The following is a 19,884-nucleotide window of genomic DNA, read 5'->3' as shown; positions in this document are numbered from 1 at the left end:
CAAAAAAGTTCACAATATTTTATAGCATTTGGCTTTTTATACACATTACAGGGCAAAAGCCTTTTTCTTTCATTTGAAAAAAAAGTACATTTAAATAGATAATGAAATTCATCACCAATTTCACATAAATTGCATAAATCACAAATGCGATCATCCCGTTCAACACCCCAAAAACGACCTTGTTCTATTGGCAATTTATGGTTCATACATCTAAAATTACAATATGCCTTTCGAAGATCATATGGTAGATCAACAATATATCTTTCAAAATTATGAATGGTTTTGAAAATTCTATAATTTAAACATTTAGCTGAATCATAAACAGTAGTAACCCATGTTTGTTTGAACTGATCACAGAGACATTGTTTGACTAGATTTGATATGACTACATTTTTTGGTACACTCTGTGACAGCCAGTACTCTGAGAGACCACAATTATTAAGGGTTTTTTCAATACAAACAATCCATTTAGAATGGAAAAAATTCTTGATATGCATGTTATATAATAACTTGTACAAAGTAGCAGCAATTTTATCTTGCTTATTACAAATAATTCTTTTCCAGAATGCAACCATTCTACTTTTGATAAAAATATCAATAGGAAATCTTCCTAGTTCACCATACATGATACAATTTGGTGTACATTTCTTCAGACTTAGTATATATTTATAAAATTGCAGACAAAATGATTCTAGTATACTGTTATTAGTAGAACCCCAAATCTCACAACCATACATTAATATAGGTAAAACCATTACATCAAACATCTCAAGCTGTATATCAATAGGTAAATTTAGTTTTCTACTTTTTTTCATTATACTAAACATAGCCTTTCTAGCTTGACAAACTAATCTTTCTTTATTTTTACAAAATGAACCATTTGAAGCAAAAATTATTCCAAGATATGTAAAATCATCAACAATATCTATATTTTGACCATCATAAGTGAAAGCAAGGTTATTATTCAGTTCAAAAGTACGTTTTCTAAAAATTACTATCTTAGTCTTAGCAACATTTACTTCTAATTTCCAACATTTGCAATACAAATACATGGCATTCAAGGCAGCTTGCAATTCAGATTCAGACTCTGCTAGAATTACAGTGTCATCAGCATAAAGTAATAGATACAATCTAAAGTATACAGCAATTTCATCATTATCAAGAAAAATATGAGCAGCATTGTAAACATTTGACAAACCTTCATAAGAATGTGATAAAAATTCAACTAGATCATTTAAAAACAATGAAAACAGTACAGGAGACAAATTTTCTCCTTGGCGTACGCCAACATTGCTAAAAAAGAAACTTGAGGTGTTACAACCTAATCGTACACAAGATTTGGCATTTTTATACATACTGTGAATAACTTTAAACATTTTACCATCAATACATTGTTGTAGTAACTTGTGCCATAATGCACATCTATCCACCGAGTCAAAGGCTTTCCGGTAGTCAACAAAAGCACAAAATAAAGGTTTGTTACATCGCAAGTAAAGATCAATCAGACAGTTCATATTAAAAATGTGATCAGTAGTACCATAATGCTTTCTAAAGCCTGCTTGCTCTTCGCAGAGAACATTAAAATTATCTAAATAACAATTAAGCCTATTATTCAGCACACATGTGAATAATTTACCAAAACAGCTAAGAACCGTAATGCCCCTGTAGTTATCAGGATTTGCAGGGTCTCCTTTACATTTATATATTGGTACAATAATACCTTCAGACCATGAGTCTGGTATACAACCAGATTCAAAAACAATATTAAACAAAGCAATAAAAACTGGTAACATTTTATCAGCAGAATGCTTCAAAAATTCATTTATAATCAAATCATTTCCACAGGCTTTATTATTTTTCAACCCTTTAATAGCCTGTCTCACCTCATTTTCTGAAATAGCTCTATTCACTTCAGTATTTAAACTAGTAATATTATCAACATCAATATTTTCAAATGTATCATCATTTTCATCTTGAGCAGAGTTCAATTTCTTAAAATGTTTATAAAAACAATCAAGAGACACTTTATTGACAATATTCTGTTTAGTCTGAGAGCTACATGCTCTGTTCAGTAAGTTCCAGTATGATTTACAATCATTTTGTCTAAGATTTTTTAACTTCTTAATGAAATTCTTATTATACAATCTATATTGATTACATAAAACCTTTTTGTACTCTTTACTACACACTGTTAAATTTGTCTTGCTTTCAGCAGTTTTAACTCTCCAGTTATAATTTTTTGCTCTATGATACAATTTGCGTTTTTCAGCACATTCTCTATTGAACCATGGTTTCTTAACCTTTCTTTTTTTTAAAGAATTATCAACCTTTCTAATGACCTTTTTTTCCAATAACAAATCACATTTTGAGGCAGCTTGTAAAATTAAAGAATTACATTCATCAACTATTGAATTAACAACAATATTATCTATCAGATCAGTATCTATTTCTTCAAGTTTAACAACAATTGAGTGAATAACAGCTTCATCAATACAATCATTAAATTCATGATATTTGTCATTTTCCCACTTACATTTAGTAACAACAGAGGAATCATCAATATCAACATTTATATTTTCAACAACAGGCATACATGTATCTTTACTTGACATTTCAATATAAATTGCATTATGCACATCACTTAGCATTGGATCATAAGGAAGAATTTCAAAATCTAAAATATTTGTAAACAATTCAGGAGACATAATACAATAGTCAACAACAGTCGATTCTTTACAAGTAAGTGCCCCAATATTTTTACACAATTGAACAATCTGCCATTTGCAATCAATAAATTTAAGTCTTTGCATAACAATAATAATCTATTTCCATAATTATCTACAGATTTATCCAGACTAGAACGTTTTTTACAAATACCTAATGCATCTAAGTCTACAAAGTCAAAATTCTGCTTAATCTCCTTGTCAAGTTGAGCTGATTCACTAACATAGTGATTCATTTCAACAAAGTCATCTTTCTTTCGGTATGCGCGTTAAAGTCGCCAAGAAGGCAGACTTTACAGTTTTTGTCGACTGCATACTTTAAAAGTTCAGTTTCTATAACATCGAAAATGTCAATAGAGCTATAGTCACTTCTCTCAGGTGGTATATAACATGCACCAAATAAAACAGGTTCATATAAAATATTATTAACAATAAACCACAATGCATTTTCACTAGAACATTCAAGAACTTCAATATTTGAATATAAAAACTCTTTAACAAAGACCACTATGCCACCAGATTTATGCTTTGCACCTTTTCTATTTAAAGGTGGTAATTTAACAAAATTTGAGAACTCAACCTCGTCTAGGTTGTCAAGCTTTGACTCACAAAATGTGTATTTGAAGATTTTTTTTTTTTCGTCAAATAATCGATCACAGATATCATTTGTTTCAAAAGGTTAAACAATATCCTGAAATTCATTACATGACGTCACAAAGTATATCGGTTTTTAGATATTCTAAACTGAAATAACCGTGCAATATGCATTTTGCCGGTCAATATGCTTTTTGCTATCCGCCGTTTTCTCTCTACCTTGGAAAATATAGTTTAACATGCGAATCAAATTTGATAAAGTATACGAATTAATAATATTACGGAATAACGTAATTTGGTAAACATTGATATTGAGGTACAATTTGAATTGATTGATAGATGGTTGCTCAAAGTACGGTGGCAAATATTTCATGCATTTACAGGACGAAACAGTGCAATTTGAATTGTTGTGTCTGACAAACACATTTTGTGCAGCAGTCAAGAAAGGTTAAACATTCTGTTAGTTGTGATAATTAAAAAGAAAATCAACATCCTGATACAATACAAAATACAGGATACTCTGTATGATGTAAACGTTTGGATTGTGTGCGTAGTTAGTGGGATCCAGCCATTTAAAAAAAGGGAGGGGTCCCAGCCCAGAGTAAAAGGGGGGTCCAACTTTATGCTCCCATTCAAATGCATTGATCGGCAAAAAAAAGGTGGGTTCCAACCCCCGGAACCCCCCCCCCCCTCTCCTTGGATCCGCCACTGATCAGTGCCGACACACTTCTGATGACATTGAGTAAAAACAAAAAGAAACTCAAAGACAAACACCAGTTTTAAAACAAGTATACGACATATACATGAGGATGACAGTATACCGGATGTATTCTACATTTATTTATGACTTGCTATTTTTTTACCAGATTTCCAGTCCCGTTATTGATTTATTGTTGTACTGCTGACGAGCGGGCGATCGTTTCCGTTCGATAATCTACGAACCTTTCATCCAAAGGTTTTCAAATTTTAATATGTTGTTACTTATGACAAAATGGAGGTAGATTTCGATATTGGCGAATAACATTTACATCATTCAGCAACAACATTATATAAGTTTGAAATAATTAAATGTCAATCTTGATAAGAAAATGTTTTTAAAATTTGGAGCCTTCGTTTGGAACAAATACATGTACTGGATGGGAATATTTCTTGAGATCATTATATCTTTAAATAGGATAAAGTCAAGATTGGAAAACAAAAAGGACAAAGATTTTCTATATCTATTCTGAATTGAATAAATATTTTCATATATAACTGTATAATCAGATTAATATAATAGAAGGAAGTTTATGGAAATTGATGTATTTTTTTCCATTAATGTTGGAGATTATATTCAATTTAAAGGTTAAATTATTTGCTTTGCATCGAATTTATTAAATCTGCTATATAAGAGAAGCGGAGAAACGAGAATGCTTGTTTTTATATACAAAAGATAATTGTTTTAAAAAACTTTTTTCTGTATATAATTTCAACATATTTCTATATAATAAGCTTGTAAACGTGTACATTCTACTTTTAAATATGAAATGGTGTTTATCCTCAACAGAATTCAGATACAAATTATGCTACTGTTCTAATTTCTTCTTTAATTTTTTAGCACGTAAACTTTTAAATTATTTGCCTTTTTCAAAGTATTAACACATTTTCATGAATACAAACTGCATGTTTAATTATAAAAATAATCCCGATGTCTTTATCTGCAATATTCTTGGCTTGCGTATAATTGGCATGATTTGTACATATGTTTATATTATTAATCTCTTCAGAACCACTGGGGTAAAGCTGATGACCGTAACTGCATTCACGGTCATCCCAAGATGTCGGATGAAAAATTAGGTCAGTTTCTGTATTGTCTGTTAAAGTGTTTCTATATCATTTTCTTTACAAATCATACATTGAAACGATGTAAATTTATAAAAGAATTACTCGGAAATCACTAATTACTTCTGAGAAATGTGCATGAAACGGGAAATTCGATTTGAAAAAATCGCCAAGATGACCGTAAATCACAATCGAGATGACCGTGACAGAAACAGCGATTCATAACAAGGCTGACCGTAACTGCTTTTAAGATGACTGTAATTTGTAAATGATGACCGTAACTTTTAAAGGATGACCCTCAATTCTAAGAAATATCCGTATTTATATAACTATCTTTTTGTATCAAATGATTAATCGTGTTGGTATACACATATTAATATGAGAGTTTTATCCTATAGGTAGAAGAAAATAAGACGTGCTTCAAATGCAAAGATTACCATATGTATCTTTTTTACAGTAGAGGGTTTAATTTTTAAAATGAATTTGCCAAAAGTCATGCAAATGAACAGGAAGGGAAAACATGCTACAAAAGCGCGATAAAATGACACCTTATAAGCATAATGAAAAAAATGCGGTGCACAGTCTTCACCTGCTCGACAAAAGATTTTTTTTTTCTGGGATTCCTTTTAATGACATATAATAAATACACATTTTCAAAATTGCCAAAAAATTGCATGTACACCCATTGATAGTGTATCGTCTTTCATTTTGTCGTGCAAATAAAATAACAGAAATATTTTGAAAATATCATTCGAATAAACTAGTGCACTAATTCTCACATAAGCGTGATATTTCAAGGATTAAGGTCGGAATTTTTTTTTTGGTTAGATTTACTTTGGCTTGTGTTCCAATAGTAACATACATATCTATAGAACGTTTTCCCAAATTTTCTGCAGCATCACATAAAAATTAATATTTTTTTCCATTCCAACAGGAAGGTGGGTAAGAAGGGCTTTGTAATTTACGAGTCGATGACCGCCTGTGAAGTTAACAATTGAAAATGAACCAAAACACATTGTGTGACAAATACAGCCAATTTAATGAATAGAAAAACTCCTTTGTAACATATAAAACTCAAACAATGAACAAAATTCTGAATGAAATAATTTTAACAGATTGAAATAGATGGCAGACAAATTTGCCCAACTAAAGTTTTGCAAAAGATTTCTTTCAAATTAAGTCTCGATTTATTAAGGCTTTACCTAAGAAATACAACAGCTTTTTAGACATCTACTAAGGGTCATAATGTGATAATTTTATTGTTGAAATCCAATCTGAGTGTACTGAACTGTTTGCTACCCTTATAAAATAATGTCTCGTAAATTACATATATTTGGCTTGTAGATTACAATTATTAAATTAACCAAGCAGAGGTCTTACTATACATTTACGATAGTCAAATGCACTAATTTAATGTACTTGTTAAATTGTATTGTTAAAAAACATCGCTATTGATATTTTTGTCAGATTTTCCACAATGGCTCGTAAATTACATTTTTTTTATCATAGTCAAATATTTCACTATTTATGTCCAGACAAAGACGTCATAGCAAAAGTCGTGATTTTTATGTATACAAAAGGCTTCATGAGTGTAAATATTCTCTGAAACGTCTCTCGGATTCAGCAACATCTTCAATTTGAAAGACAAAAACTCTCCTAGATCTCCCTGTCGGAGTAGGGTCATTAACTCTGCAAAGTATCTTTGTGAAATCTATCCAAACAGTATCCTCTGTGCTAGGCCATTTATAATGTCCTTCCAGTTTTCCTCGACCCATGAAAGATATGTTCATTTCTTTTTCAGGTGCATCTATTTCCACCACTTTACCCATGTAAACAATGTTATCATATATCGCGGCTACATATGACCCTATCTTAATTTGATCATCTAAAGATATTTCTATTTCTGTTGGTACTTCATTGTTTTGTATTTCAACTTCATCAATCTCCGTTTGATGGACATCTGGTGTCAACTGATCACGATTTTTGAGAACAGACTGAACAGTCCAATTACAGTTGGTTGTTTCGTTAAATCCATCATCTCCAAAACATTCCTGACATACGCATGTTGTCTCCTTCGTGAGGATCCGTCCATCAGCAATAGCAGCAACAGCATGAAGTTTCATTGTACCTTTCACTGGTTTGATTTCTTTTAGTCTATTCTCAATCTCTGTTCTACTGTTTTCAAATTCCTCTGTAGATATGTATCTATAACTTATTTGACTGGCTGATTCACTTAATGCCCATGCCATAAAATCGTGTCCATCTTGAATGGTAGCTTTCCCTTGTTTGACGGCATTATCAGCGTTCCGCTTTGTTGTGCCACCTATGCCGTCACATGGTCCTTTTCCGTGACCGCATTCAAAATAATGCCATGATGCCTTGATACTGAATTTGGTTTCGAAGGAACTTATCAGGTCAAAAATAGATTTTTTCCTGTATTGCGAGGTAGGTGAATCTGTCCAAAAATGTATGTTGGTAAGCTCAGGGTTTTCGTCCTTCAGGTGATTGATAAGATCTTTAATTATTGCATACACCATGCTGGCATTATGTTGAAGAATACTGGAAACATAAACCGTACTGAAATGGACTATGGAACCATCGGTTGAACGAATATATGTAATAGTTGGATGTAAAGTTACCATCGAAGCATTCCAGTATGCTGACTGTATTTCTTCTAAGGTCTGACAAGAATAATTTTCTGCAAAGTCCATTTGGACAAGTGCGTGGTTGTTTGGAAGTTGTTTTTTCATGTCTCTTACTGCAGTATACTGCGCTTTGACCCTATCAACATGGCACGTGAAGCATTCAAATTGCTTCACCATTTCAACTTTGAAGTCGTCTTTTCCTAATTCTATATCTACTATTTTCATCCTCTCCTTACCATCAACAATTTTTACCTTTTTCCACTGCTTGTAATTGACTTTTTCTAGTGTTATCTTTTCTAAATCTTCTTGTATGCCATTATCTCTATGCATAGTTACGTACTGGTCTGGACTAGTACAGGTTGTGACACCCATTTGCTTCATACATCGAAGTTTTAATGCAAAGTCTTGATGCTTTTGGCAAAGACACGTATTTCTAGATGCATAGTTAACAAGACAAATATACTTTGGTCTATAACGTGCCAAAGTTGCCAGTGAAATTCGGTAGGTATGTTCAGCACAAAACTTAATTAGAATATTATGTAAATAATCATTTAGTATACGTTTCTGCTTCTTGACTTTCCCATACTTAACAGCATCAGCCTTGCCTGGCATGCATCTTGAATTATCATCCCTTCAAAGAAATTGTTCTACATCACTGGCAATTTTTTGTCTCGGAAACATATTCCTGGGTTGTCTTTCATGGTTCAGCTTCTTTGAACGTTGTGCCTGTGTTCTCCATGTGATGTTCGTACTTTTCTTCAGTTCAGTAAGCATCTTGTATTTTTTCATGAATTTTCCTGAGACAACGATTCCAACCAGCTTTCTCTTTGTAGGATTTTCTTCTGATGTTTCTCTTATATCCTTTGATACACATTCTGCATATAACAGTTTCTTTCTTATATTTTCTGTATTCCTTGTGCCTGGTGTCAGACCGGCTCTTTGGATAAGTGCATCAGTTTTGCTTCGAGGTGTGTTCTTTTTTTCACTGTTCCTTTTCTTCTCTCGTTCCAATCTTTTTCTCAAAGTATTCTGACTTTTCTTAAGGTTTTTATTATGTGTCTTTAAGTTACGAATCTCATTGGTTGCTCGTTTTAATGCATGCGAAGCTCTTTTCTTTCCTCCTTTACTTTTTGCAGATATTAATGGCATTTTTACAATCAATGGCTGGTTTGTGGATGTTGACGAAACGCCGTTTTCATCTGCAATTAAAACAACCGGATTGGGTTCATCTAGATCGGCTTCATTTAAAAGTGCAACATTATTGTTTTTATTGAGCAATGTTATTTGTCGTTTTCTGTACGCTGAAACGTTATCCCTAATCCGTTCACGTCTTGCTTTCTTCTCTTTACTGTTAAGTTGACTTGTTGGTTTATAATATTCTCTGGTTCGATTACTTTCTTGTATCAACCACTTCTCTCCTAGAGACGCTTTTTTCCTTTCTCTATATTCTTTCATCCTTTGTGACTTAGACTTCGCCATTTTGACCTGAAAAATAATATTTGTTTTTATCAAAACAAATGTATTTTTAAATTTGAACTGATGTTAAAATAATATTTGTTTTTTTTTCAAAACAAATGTATTATTAAATTTTAAATGACGTTTGGGATGAAATAACAAAAATTCATTCAAAGATGAGAATTGTGCACATCAAATTACAATGTAATTTACGAGACTACAAACAGGAACAATTGTCATTGTATTTTGTCATTAGTAATCACAAACAAACTTATCTTAGTCTCAAATTTTGAATAATAGCATATAACAATCAGATATTCTATGGAATAACAGGCTAAAAGATAATAGATGACGATTTAAAAGTAGAATCGGTACAGCTTGTAAAAAACATTTTTAATGTTCTTTATATGTATTATTCTTAACCTTTTAATAGTGTTTTGATAATTTTGTTATGTTTCCGATTAATATAAGAAGATAATTGTTTATACATGTTCTAAACTAATCTTCATTCGTAGTCATATAACCTGTCAAACCTCATTTTTTTACTTCTGAAGTTGTTGTAATTTACGGGACAAAACACTGAAATTTACGGGACATTAATTGTGTCATTTCTGCACTCGTGATCGCAAATTTTTCACGCATGATCATCAATTATTGACATTGCAAAGCCAAAACAAACAATCGATTTTGAAAATATGTAATTAAAAAACTTGTTACTTGTACTAAAATATGAATAGTAAAAATATTTTGACTTACCTGATTGTAAACAATTTGGATGCGTTATTTTTTTGTCATCAATTTAAACCATGCCGCCAATGGAACTTCGGAATGATAGAAGTGGTCGAAAGGAAAGATATTTACATGCGTTACACTCCCTTTTCATCGATACACCCCTTTTCTATGATCACATGACTCGTAGATTACGACTCGTAGATTACATTGCGGCTTTCAATTGACATTTTTGAGAGTTGCTTTAGTTTCGGGACATGATTCTGATATTTTTCTTTCGTTGTTAGAGTTAATAATTAAAGATTCACACGGTAACTTGTTGTATAGATGATGAATTTGTCTAGGACGATGTCCCGTATGATTACAATCTTAACTTAACATAGGCAAAACTTTTGAATGCCTTGTTTCTAGTTTTATTTTCACTTTGAAATATGGGATAAAATTAATTATTCTCTATGATATAAATATACAAGGGTAAAATGAACACGAAAATGTTAGTGATTGTCTGTTATATTATGTGCTAGCATAGCAATAAGCCTATGGACTCGTAAATTACATTGAAGGATACGACAATTTTTTGGAGATCAGAATTTTGAAACTGGACAAATCAGCTCGGAAAGAAATGTTTGACCGAAAACTATATGTTTTAGTGATAATAAATTACTAGTAGCTATTTGGTATAAACAAATAATTAATTGCCATTTGTAAGTACAATTATATATAATTTAAATTATGACATAGACATTCTGCATCGGTCCTACATTCCATGCACTTGGAATGAAATTTCTGGATAATTTAATCCTTTGCTGTTAGTTTTTTTCTTTTCTCTTGGTTATGATGGCATGAAAAAACACCCTAAAGCTTGTAGAAACAAAACAAATGGCAAATTTTAGACACTTCAAACCCAATGACGAGGAATTTCACGGTTATATGAGAATTAGTGAGTGAAGGTGAGCTCCAGCAAAGTAGATCCTTGAAATAGTATTGTACGAAAAGCGTATCACAAGGCGGAACGTTGTCAATTTGTATATATACAGAAATGTTATTCAGATTCTACTTCTTCAAAATTATCTCCCCATTACGCCAGTTCATGCTCACAATCGTAGAAATGGAAGCCATTGTAGGGATGACGCTCTGCCAATTTTGCTCTTGAAAACTGATAAATTTATCCACATAGCACCATTACGATCGATCGTTATATGTCAGTTATATTTTAAAAGACAAATGTATCTACTAGCTAATGAGCATTAGTTAATGATCTTGACTGCATTGATTCAACTTAAAAATATTGTCTGTTCGGATGTCAGATGGAATTTTTGAAAATTCTTAAGCATTTAAAAAAATTCTAATTAAATATTTCGTGGAAGGGCAGACTAAACATTTTCAGTGGTTGAAGATTATAAACCCTAGTTATCACACACAAGAAAATCATATTTTTTCGAAGATATCCATTTTCATCATCCAAATTAAAAGACTGTTGTCAAGTACTTAGAAAAAATAGCTATTCGAACACACCTACTCTGTTTTTATGATTCATTAGATAGGTATCTCACTTGACCCATATATTTCATCTTTTCGTACTGTCGTTTACGTTATAAAGTCAACCTGTAGCTTTGATATATAATAATGATAGAATCTGAAGCGAGATGCTATATAAAATACTCTTGCTTTGTACGTTTTAAAGACAAAATATACACCCCAAACATGTCCTAACATAAAAAGGTGCACTCGATTTTTCTCTTTGCGATACAATCGTTACCTGTTTTTGGGGAATTTTTTCTTGTTTCACATAATGGAAGGGTAGACACGAAAATTTCTGAACTAAAAGATTGATATGTTCTCCGTCCGTGATAAAAAAAAAATTCGGAGGTTATGCATTTTCTACATCCAACTTATAGATACTATAATATATAAAAAAAGAAGATGTGGTATTATTGCCAATGAGACAACTATCCAGAAAAGACCAAAATGACACAAACATTAACAACTATAGGTAACCGTAAGGCCTTCAACAATGATCAAAGCCCATACCGCATAGTCAGCTATAAAAGGCTCCGATAAAAACCATGTCGTCGACTTGATATCTTATTGTTTTGCATTACTATGTAATAGATACATTGAAAACTTATGCAAATGGTGTTTTTAAAATAAGAAAATTGTCGTTTTATTTGTTTCAATCTATTAACTTTTTAAAATTTTGTTACTATATCAAACATTACAGTTAACATTTATCGCTTTCTCGATAAACACAGAGCTTCGATTCTTTTGTTCTATTTCAAAAGTGTTTCCGCCTGCATATATCAAGACAAATTAAGATTTTAATCTGTTTCCTCTGGAACCATACACATGGGCTCGATTACCAAATATTCGTATGTATTATTAATGTTTTTAATGCTCCATTTATTGGCATTATGTTGTTCTGGTCTGTGCGTACGTTCGTCCCTTCGTCTGTTTGTTTGTCCGTTTTTCCAGCTTCAAGTTAAATAAAATTGAAACTTAGTACACATTTTCCCTATGGTATGATCTTTTTAATTCTAATGCCAAATTACAGTTTTATCCAATTTTCATAGTCCACTAAACATAGAAAATGATAATGTAGATGAGGCATCTGTGTACTAGGGACACATTCATGTTTCTTCAAATTTTCGTCGTATCGCTGTCAATTTGTGTTAAAATTTTAACGTCGATATCAATAAATATTTCATTGTTTACGAGAAATATGCATTTACTATCATTGTTATCAATCCTAAATATGACCAATTATATTATAGTTTAAAAAAAAATTATGACACATATTTATATCCGCTTACCGAGCCCCTATTGAGATCGACAAACTCAACAAAAAAGCTTTAAATACAATACGGATATTTCTTAGAATTGATGGTCATCCTATAAAAGTTACGGTCGTCCTATATAAATTACAGTCAGTCTTTACAAATTACGGTCATCCTTTACAAGTTACGGTCATCTTTTTACCAATCACGGTCATCCTTGTTTTATGTTACGGTCATCTTGAAAATATTTTGATTATGATTTACGGTCATCTTAACAATTTTTTCAAATCGAATTTCCCGTTTCATGCACATTTCTCGGAAGTAATTAGTGATTTTCGAGTGATTCTTTTATAAATTTACATCGTTTCAATGTATAATTTGTAAAGAAAATGATATAGAAACACTTTAACAGACAATACAGAAACTGACCTAATTTTTCATCCGACATCTTGGGATGACCGTGAATGCAGTTACGGTCATCAGCTTTACCCCAGTGAGAACGTCTGGATTTTATTATACCCAATTAGCGTTATTTGATCAATTTTGGTAATTAACACATACGGTTTTCCTGTTAAGGAACCCTGTAGTGCTAAAAGATGAACCATTTCACAGTCGGGAAAATCCATTCATTTACATACAAGTGACACATTTACCACCTATTGACGGATACTTGATTAATGCTCTTTCTTTCTTTATTGTATTATTATGCATGTTCAATTGTTATCATAATCATTCTGATAAAATACATGTACATGTATGTGCATACTCGTGTATTTTCAAATTATACGATCATGCAAAACATTGAAAACACACGCCTTGGCTTAAGTTATATTGAAGAAAAATAAATTCAATTATTCTCTTGATTAAAATGAGAAAAGATCACAAATAAGCAGAAACTAAACTAACTTTTTCCACACCAATATTGGTACTTTACCTTGGGTTGAGAAAACGTACCGCTTTTATCGATTTGATCATTATTTATTCTGGTTTAGAGTTTATTCTAATAATTATACTGTCATTGAATTACGTCGTCTTTTTTTCATATTTGAAGTACAAAAAGTAATAAAGTAATGCTGCTTACAATTTAGTACAGTGTTATTATATTAGTGCATTTCTCCCTACACCTGAGATTCGTGTAGCATTTGCAGCTGGACGTTTACACAAATAAATCCACCAACCCATTCATTATGTGTCTTTAAGCTATAAAAAAAGTATCAATTTACTATTACAATTCGTCGTATAAGTTAAAGTTTCCGTTCTGATACAAACAAGCATATCGAATTGTAAACCCTGCTGTAAGGAAAGATAAATACATTTTACAGCATTTGTGTTTTTTTATACCAGCAAGATTTAAACAAATCCTCACTCAAGTTTTAAATAGTTTCCTTGGTTCTGGATAAAAGCTTTGAAGATTTTTTTAACCATTCAAATAGAAAAAAATATCATCGGTCCGACATTTAAAAAGCAACCTGCCATTTTTAATATCATAACTTCAAAAAGTTCTGGTTTGGATTCGGGAAGAACAATATCTACTTAATCAATTCAAATATTTTCACGGTCTCTGAAACCATCAATACGTAAAATGTCTTATAATATATAAGACACTTTCTAATTTTTTGGGAGTTGATAAAATACATTTCTTTACATACATGAACGATATCAACAAACGTTTGCAAATATTACACAAACATTTGACAGCATTTACATTGGTTGTAAATGTTATATAAACCGTGGTCTCTCAAAACTTTGCATACGTCTGTAAAGATGTGTTGCAAATATCAATATTTATCAAAATAACTACAATACTGGAAAGTATTAGTAAATAAAATACATTTCTTTACATACGTGAACGATATCGACAAACGTTTGCAAATATTACACAAACATTTGACAGCATTTACATTGGTTGTAAATGTTTTATAAACCGCGGTCTCTCAAAACTTTGCACACGTGTGTAAAGATATATTGCAAATATCAATATTTATCAAAATAACTACAATACTGGAAAGTATTAGTAAATAAAATACATTTCTTTACATACATGAACGATATCGACAAACGTTTGCAAATATAACACAAACATTTGTCAGCATTTACATTGGTCGTAAATGTTTTATAAACCGCGGTCTCTCAAAACTGCCCACACCTCTGTAAATCAGTTATGCAAATTTTAAACTTTGCATATATCTCCTATCTTGGAAAGTGCATGCAAATCTATGGCATTTCTTTACATATCTTTGGAGAATGACTAAAGCTATGGAAATAAAATAATTATCTTTAGCATATCTTTGACGACCTCCTAAATAATGTCAAAGGAATAATTCATTTACATATACATTAGCAGGTCCGCAAATATATCTTGCAGAAAAGTAGTTACATTTGTCAAACATTTACATGACTGTCCAAATAGTTGTAAATCTGCCTTTTCGTGTAGTGATTATTTGTGAAATATAATCATATAATATAGAAATTGGAAATTGACCAGTTACATTTTTTATTGTAAAAACATGATAAATAATCAATAAATTAGATTAACCCTTCAATTTTAAAAGTTCAATCTGGTAAACAAAAAGTAAAAATAACACACAGAACACTCAAATTATTATTTTATGATCAATTAAGGGCCATATCAGTACAATTTACACAACAAAATTTTCATTACTCATCATTGGAATTGTTCTCTTTATAAGAATTAAACCTAGAAAAAAATATGTGTTCTTATCAGCTTGACACTGAGATCCTCATTTATAGTACACATGCATTTATGGTAAACCTGAAGACTACATTTGTATTTTTCATTTTTGAAAAAAACACTTTTACCATTATTACAGCTATTTTCCTAATGCGTGTAGAGTAAAACTTTGGTAGGTTTGCTTGCTCTGTTTGTATAAATATTGATTCAAGCTTTGTAATTAAGGTTGATATCTTCAAACAATAAATATAGGCATATTTGAACCTTTATGGAGTACTTTTAAATTTGATAAGACGTTATGTCAATTGCAATTGTACAATATACAAACCATGCAAGCTAACCGAAGTCTTAGATTTACATGCCTTAGAAAATTAGCTGTAAAATTAATTATATATTTGTTTCCAATGCTTATTGTTTTACCAATTTCAAATGTTTTGGCTTGTTTTTAAATTGGTCTATATCAGCAAAAGGGTCCAAATTTAAACTTGATTTCATAAAACAATTGAATAATTGATGTTCTTTGATATTATGCAAAATCAAACGGTGTATTGTACTTTTTTGGGTTAAATACTTCTTATATTGTATATGTTTAGATTGTTAATATTCGTTTTCAAATTGCAAAAAAGATCACGGGGGCAAAAAAAACTTTGTTCGTTTATTAAAATATTATTGAAGGTTTTTTTTCTATGCTAAATGTTATCATGCATTTAGCATGTTTAGAATTATGATTTGGGCTCAGTTTTCAAGTTGATTCAAATTGGGGTCCAAACTTAAACTTTGTTTAAATTCATTAAAAAATTGCATATATGGGGTTCTTTGATATGATAAATCTAATCATGTCTTTTAGACTTTAGATTTTGGATATTGGCACAAATCCAATTTCAAAATCATCAGTTCTTTTACCACATCTATTCTGTGTCAGAAACCTACATGTATGATGTGTCTAATAATTCATCCCAATCCAAATTGTGAATAAAGTTTGAATGTAGTGTCTATATAGTGTCCCCCCCCACACCTGATGAAGGTGCAATCTCTGCATTTGTAATAGAATGTAACCTTGAGCTGTTTTATTCTCATTGTTGAAGGTTGTACAGAGGCATTACATTCATTTAATTTGAACTTTTGTGGATATTTGTCTCATTTGCAATCAATACTCATCTCCCTATTTTTGTATTGTCATAACGTCATAAATACAAGATGAAATCTACAAAATTAACTTCATAAAAATTAAGTTTGCTGCAGCTTGGAATAAGAAAAAAATCAAATTTAGGTCCATTTTTAGCTAGTATACTTTATTTCTTATTCTATGTACTGGAATGTCAGAGTTGTGATAATGGAAAAACATTTTACACTAAGACCAAGGTAATAATTAATTTCTTTTTAGGAAATTTCAATCATTAATGCATAACAATTGTTTTCTTATAATTTTTTACAGACATTTGGTGATCCAAAAATAACTGGAGTTCATGAAAGAAGACTGATTGCTGAGACACATTTTTGTTGATAAACATGTTTATGATGAAGAAAAACTTAGATAATATTACTGATACTTGAATAAGGCTCTGATCTGTCTTTGAATTTTCCTGTTGATGTTAAAAAATTGCAAGCTCAAATAAAAATAAATTGAAATGGAACTCATATTCTTTGAAAAAAAGGAAAAAAAATGGCAATGTGAATCTCGCTGAAAACCACCAAGTCAACACACAGTTGCAAAACAAATGAGAAGAGAGAGATATTTGCTAGGAAATAGAATGTTCTCACTGTCTCACCATCAACAAAGCTTTCTTATCAGCGAATAAGAAGTCTAAAATTACTTCTGTATTAAAAGGTCATCAGTATTGAAGACAATAAAGAAGATTACGAATGTACTTGGCCATTTGATAAACATAATAATATTTTCATTTGTCAGACATTGTTTCTTAGATTGACTAACTAGTTTTATTGATTGAATTATTAGTAAATTACCTTTCATAGTTCATGTAGTTACATGTATATAAATTCTTATAAGATAGTATGGAAACAATTTAATACTTCCCTAAATTCCATACCTTATGCAACAATTGTCTTGTGCTGCTAAGTCAATTCGAATTAACTTTTATGTATGTTTATAATAATCTTATTCGTGCATGTAAGCACCATTTAGTGTTATTGTATCATCTTCATTGATTGTTAAATATAATACTAATGCTATAAAAAATAATAACATTTATGATCATTTATACAGATTGAGATATTTAAAAATTTATCAATGCTAAAAGAGAATTTATAAATTTAGACATCATTAGGAGAATTTTAGAAAGTACTACAACAAAAGCAAACCAATAGTATATGCTCAAATGCACTATTAACTCTCTCTCCAGATAACCAAATAGAGATATGTTTATATTTGATTAAATTGATGAAGTGTATGTTAGTTTAAATTAATATGTACATGCAATTTTAAGGTTTTAAAAATCAGCATTTTTATTGGATTATCTCCCTTTGTACAATAGAAATTCAGGTTTTATCCACATTATCAAAATGACTTATATAGTAACCAGCATGCAAGTAAAAGGTTGCAACCTGTCTTAATTTTGTTTACCTGTCAGACACAACTTCTGAATATCAATACTTTAGATTTTTCAATATGATGAACTTGACATTGAATTTCATATCATTTTTCAGTAACCAGAATACAACTTTAGTAATAAGCAAGCTGCATTAACCAAAAATGAGATTACTAGGAAGAAATGAATGGATTTTACTCTTTAAAGTAATAGGGACAAGTGAACTAAAGGAATTTGGAATAAAAAAAAAATACCGAAAAAAAATTGTCTTTGGCAGCTCCCCCCCTTTTTTAAGCCTAATGCTTACTATTGTTTGAGACACAAAAATCCAATTTTCTATTTGATTTACCTATATTGCATGTTACAATCTGTATAATTCAAGTATTTATTTTTGAATGCTTGGTTTCATTAAAATATGAGACATTCCTCAATTTATTGCGAAAATACAAAAAAGGGGGGAGGCTATCTAAATGATCAATAAAATCTATAAAATTAATTTGCAACCGAAATCCCTTCAAAATATTTTGATTCAAAGAAAATGCAAAGCATTTCTGAAATTTAGGGTAAATTAAAGCGACTTTTGGGCTGTAGTGTCTGTTTTAGTGTGATTTGATGAAAAGGCCATATTTTTTATCATTTTATGTGTTTTGCCACACCCTTATTTTCTATATATATCATTATGTTTAATAAAATTATGTGATTTATACTTCATACACATCCTATCTGTGCTATTAAAGTATTTAAACACTCAGAAGTATTATAGTATTTATTTCTATTTGAGAAATTTATGAAATCTATGCATTTCAGTAAATGCATCTATAAATAAACTCGAAAATACCCTAAATCCCTATCGTTGCCATGGTTACCAGCAGTGTAAGGGCTTCAAACTTGCATGACATTCATATGAGGTCAACCTGAACATGTCAGCAAAGTTTCATCAAAATCAAACAACTTTGCATGGAGCACCATCTGCATGGTTTTCTCATAGATGTCCATATAAATGCACCTAAGTTGCTTATGACTTGTCCTACAACTTTGCCCGGAGAGTTTTCACCAGTGACATCTTCATCGTCAATCTCTGGAACACAACAAAGTACTCAGGTTCCCTGTGCAGCATTTTCTGCAAAAGGATCCTCATCCGATTATTATCTCAAAAATTCGTTTTTCATCGAGAAAAGAAACAGAAAGACTTGCATAACTGATGCAAAATGGATGCCGAACAAGTATTTAATAGCAATAGCGGAAAAGAGTAATCCTAGATTTATAATGTATAGCAAAGATGGTGAGAAAAAAGGTCAAGTTCGGCTAAGTGGTGAGCCCGATAGCATTGCAGTTATTACATGTGTGAACAACAACCTTATAGGTATTACACTGATTTTTGAGCAAAAGGTGTGCATTTTAGATACTAATAAAATGCAGGTGGTAAAGGCAATTTTAGTTCATGACGACTGCAAAGGACTTGTTTGCTTTGACAACCTTGTAATAGCTAATTGCGCAAATGATGGTTTAATATATATTGCTAAATCTGGTAAAATAGTCAAAGTGAATGAATATATTAAGGGGGACTTATATTGTCATGTTGATACTCAGGGAAATCTTTACTCTGCTAAAATGAACACTAACAATATGCATGTGAACAATCTGATCAACAATAAACGGTATACTTACTATTTGAAAAATTTAATTGATCCCACCGGACTTACAACTGACAGAGACAATAATTTATTTGTTGCATGTATGGAAATGGATATGATTTTTGTGAAACACTCACTTCACTCACCTGCCAACACAGCATTAGACAGACCAGATGGAATTGACGGGCCTAGTAGTATAGATTACAATCAAGAAAATGATGAACTCCTAGTAGTTTTAGTTCAATATTTATTTTCAAGAAAAAGTAAAAAT

At 31.0% G+C, this 19,884-nt stretch overlaps 1 long non-coding RNA gene across 1 annotated transcript in view; it reads left to right on the top strand.

The window, feature by feature from the left end:
- LOC143042601 (uncharacterized) overlaps positions 1-18,733 on the top strand; it is a 39,050-nt gene extending 20,317 nt beyond the window's left edge. The window contains exon 3 of the long non-coding RNA XR_012968063.1: positions 16,869-18,733. This is a non-coding gene — a long non-coding RNA (uncharacterized LOC143042601). The remainder of the gene's footprint in view (positions 1-16,868) is intronic.
- Positions 18,734-19,884: the final 1,151 nt, after the last annotated feature.

Source organism: Mytilus galloprovincialis, chromosome 8 (assembly GCF_965363235.1).
Source record: "Mytilus galloprovincialis chromosome 8, xbMytGall1.hap1.1, whole genome shotgun sequence".
NCBI lineage: Eukaryota > Metazoa > Mollusca > Bivalvia > Mytilida > Mytilidae > Mytilus > Mytilus galloprovincialis.
Note: the sequence above shows the minus strand (reverse complement) of the source record. Positions and strands in the feature narration are given on the sequence as shown.